We start from the raw sequence: 3954 nt of genomic DNA, 5'->3' as shown, positions 1-3954 counted from the left end.
CTTTAAATTAAAATTCTCAGCTTACACAGTTGCTGGGTTTTTGTTGTGTGTTGGGTATTTATTTATCTATTTATATTTTGGTGGATGGGGAAGAGCATTGGGCAAATGGAGTTAGTTCAGTCCCCACACCTATGTAAAGACGTGGGTCACCATGAATTCCTGGGGGAGACTTTCCCCCCTCACCCTGAATTAAACTCAAGAGAGAAAGGGTTTTTTTGTTTTGTTTTGTTTTGCTGTTTTCCTCTTTGGGCTTTTTCTCTCTTTTTCTTTTCCTTTGTTTTTTTGTTTGTTTAATTTTTCCTTGGTTCATCCTTTGCACGTGTAGCCCCTTCCTGGGTCCCGGCTTTATGCAGAAGGTCTCTGCTATGATTCCCCTTCATGGGTTTTGTCTCCTGTTCTGTCCCAATCCATCTACTTCCATCTATACCCAGGAATATCCAAGCAATTAGGTCACCCAGGAGCAGTACATGTCCCAGCTTATTCATCTCTCTGGGCTCATGTTTCTACATTGTCCTGATATCAGAAGAAATGTCTTTTGCACAGGCTAATTCATTTAAAGGGGTATTTTATCTTTCATCTGGAGGTGTTTTGTAGAAGACAGCCTTCAAGATCTCCAACTTATCTCATTTCTAGAAGTAGAAGCTCTGTGTGCTTCAATACATCAGCTCAGATTTTCCTACCTAATCTAATGTATTACCAACTAGTTCATCATTGCAAAGCCATGGTTCTGTCCCTGGGAAGACAATGGTGCAAGACCTGGAAGAATTTTTTCAGACTCACACCTTATAAATGTTGTTTCTGCCCAGCTAATGGTACTAGAAATCTTCTGAAAGCTATAAGGCCACTTTCTTTCTTTTTTTTTTTTTTTTTGAGATGGAGTCTCGCTCTGTTGCCCAGGCTGGAGTTCAGTGGCTGGATCTCAGCTCACAGCAAGCTCCGCCTCCCGGGTTCACGCCATTCTCCTGTAAGGCCACTTTCTTAAATGCTCAATTTATCCAGAATGTATGGGAATAATTTGAGCTTATTGTGTTTCTTATTCATGCATCCCTGCTTAGTGCAGATGTTGGCTGCATTTAACAATCGGACAAACCAGGCTGGGCGTGGTGACTCACGCCTATAATCCCAGCACTTTGGGAGGTCAAGGTGGGCAGATCATGAGGTCAGGAGTTCGAGACTATCCTGGCCAACAAGGTGAAATCCCGTCTCTACTAAAAATACAAAAAAATTAGCCAGGCATGGTGGCGCATGCCTGTAATCCCAGCTACTCAGGAGGCAGAGGCAGGAGAATTGCTTGAACCCCGGGAGATGGAGGGTGTGGTGAGCTGAGATCGCAGCATTGCACTCCAGCCTGGGCAACAAGAGCAAAACCCCGTCTCAAAGAAAAAAAAAAATTGGACAAATCAATGGTCATTAATGCCAAGCGCCACACAACCTATGGAAAAGCTGTAAACGGAAACTCAGATGAATATCGTATTTCACAGCCATGCTTTCTTTGGTTCTTTCAGTGCAAGACAACCTAGGCACATTGATTTAGTTTTCATGCTTCTCAACATAATGACTTTGCTTCCAGAAAGTGGATAATTTACTCTCAAGACACAGGAAGCAATGGTCGTCTAATCATTAACTTAATAGTTTCAGGTACTCTGTTATTTATTCAGTAAGAAGCTTTTATTGAATATTTGCTGACAAGCATCCTAAGCACTGGAAAGAACAATCCCTGCCTAAGGTACACACCTAAAACAAATGAACTTGACAACAATGTCCAAGTGACATCATTCTATGAGACGGAAAATAAGGGGGAGTGGGGAGAGTGAGTGTTCAATGTTCATCACACGGCTCCTGTAGTAAATTAACATTTACTACACTTGGTCTCAGCCAAAAGGCCAAGAAGCAATTAAATTAACTTTTACTGTTTAGTGCCTCTTAACGCCTGCATGGTGTGGCTTCTTTTTACCCCATTTCATGACTCATTTCCTCACTCTCTACTCCCACAGAAACCCCTTTCAGTTTCTCACTGACTGTGGCAGACTGATTTCAAAAATGGCTCTTTCTACTCTACTCTGCTCTTCCCAGTATTTGTGCCCTCTGTGATGTGATGTTGCAACAACTGCAATCAAGAGATGAAGTCAATTTCCCCACTCCTTGAACATGAGCTGGCTCGCTTTGGCCAATAAATGAAGCGGAGGTGATTTCATACCACTTCCATACCTGGGTTTCAAAAGTTCTTGTGTGTTTGTATGCATGACCCCCTCCTCTACCCACTTCTCTCTCTCTGCCACCGCTATTAGAACATGCCTGGTGAGCTTGTTCAAAGCTGAGGGACCCCATGGAGTCAAGGCTAGTCTAGACCAGCCAGCTCTCAGCTGCTGACCTCCCAGCTGAGCCTGACCCAGATCGGCAAAACTCCCAGCCAGCCTAAGACTCAGCACACAGTGGGGATATGACTCCGCTAGGTTAGGTCCCCCATGGTACAGCCTCATAGCAAATATGGCAACTGTAATATTTGCTTATTTTAAAAATGTCTACCTCCCCTCCCCTGCTAGACTATTACCTCCATGAGGGCAGGAGCCAAGTCTGTCTTGAACACTACTTTGTCCCTAGCATCTGGCACACTGCTAGCTGCAGTCAGTACTCAGTATGTGCAGATTAAATGAATGAATGAATGTATGGGTGAATCTTCACACAGTCTAACAGACGAGGAAAACTGAGTAACTTGTTTGAAGTTATCTACCAATGGAGTAGTGAAGCTGAGATCTGAACCAAGTCTTATCTGACATCATAGTTCAGAGACTCAAAACTATGCCATTCCCATGGTTCTGAGGACTCAGCAGCTCTACAGAGCAATCTGCTAAGCTCTCCAGATAAAACCATCAGGAATGCTTGATAACTCAGGGGCTGCTGGATTACACTGCTACCAACTCTTCTTTTTTGAAGTCACTGAAAGACACCAGCAATGAGGTCCCAAGAAATGGTTCATATGTCATTTTAGGAATAGTCCTATCTTTCCTAATTTGGCTTTCATTCTGGCATGTATTTGCAGAGAAGTGGCACAGTGGAATCATATGGCATTGCGGTTCAATCTTCTTTGTAAAATGGGTCTAATAATAATAATGCCTGTGTAACTTGGTTCTTAGAATTAGATCAGTGTAGGCACATAAGTGACTGGAACAGCACTTGGCATGTAAGAAGCGTTCGTGAAATGTTAACTAATGTTATTATTTGCTATTTTTTAGAAATAAGAATGTGTAAATGTTGCCTACTCTTTTTAGGGGTTACGTAACTATCAGAATATCTTCAAGCTGTCTGAATGCTACATAATTTAAAACCTTGACATAATTCCCTACACTCCATAATGACTTTACTAATGACTATAACCTCTAGTGATCTCTTGTTCCCCAGGTTTTTGTCTGCCCTCCATAATTTCACATCCAATTACACTGTTTTTTAATTGTATCTCACAACAGTTTACCCTGTGGTTCACTGGAAGGAGATTTGACCTCCTGCAGCATCTACAATCGTGCTGGGCATTGAACAGAAGGTATTCCTGTCTGGAGTCTGGGAAAGTGTCCTCTACCCTTCAACGTTGTTGAAAGTTGGCAGAGAGCTGAAAGCCTCATAGCAAACATGCCTCAGGTTGGCAGGTTCCCTTCCCACCCTCCTTGCTCAAGCTGGGAGCTGCTAAACCTTTGGCAGTGAGACATGGGATGGGAATTTCTCTATGCAGCACCTTCACTGAGAGCTATTAGCATGATGTGCCATTATTTTCCTTGGGTTAGATTTTCTCAGGAATACAGCAGCAGGTGCTCCACAAGCTGCACATGATTGAAACAGGGAACGTTTGGCAAGAGTCTGGTGTGAAAATCAGCAACTGAAAATAGGCTAGAGGGTGTAGCTCACTCAGAATCACTGTTAAGAGTTACCAGCACTTAAAGCATCTATCAGCTTTGCCATCCA

This window comes from Macaca mulatta, chromosome 14 (genome assembly GCF_049350105.2).
Source record: "Macaca mulatta isolate MMU2019108-1 chromosome 14, T2T-MMU8v2.0, whole genome shotgun sequence".
Lineage (NCBI taxonomy): Eukaryota > Metazoa > Chordata > Mammalia > Primates > Cercopithecidae > Macaca > Macaca mulatta.
Note: the sequence above shows the minus strand (reverse complement) of the source record.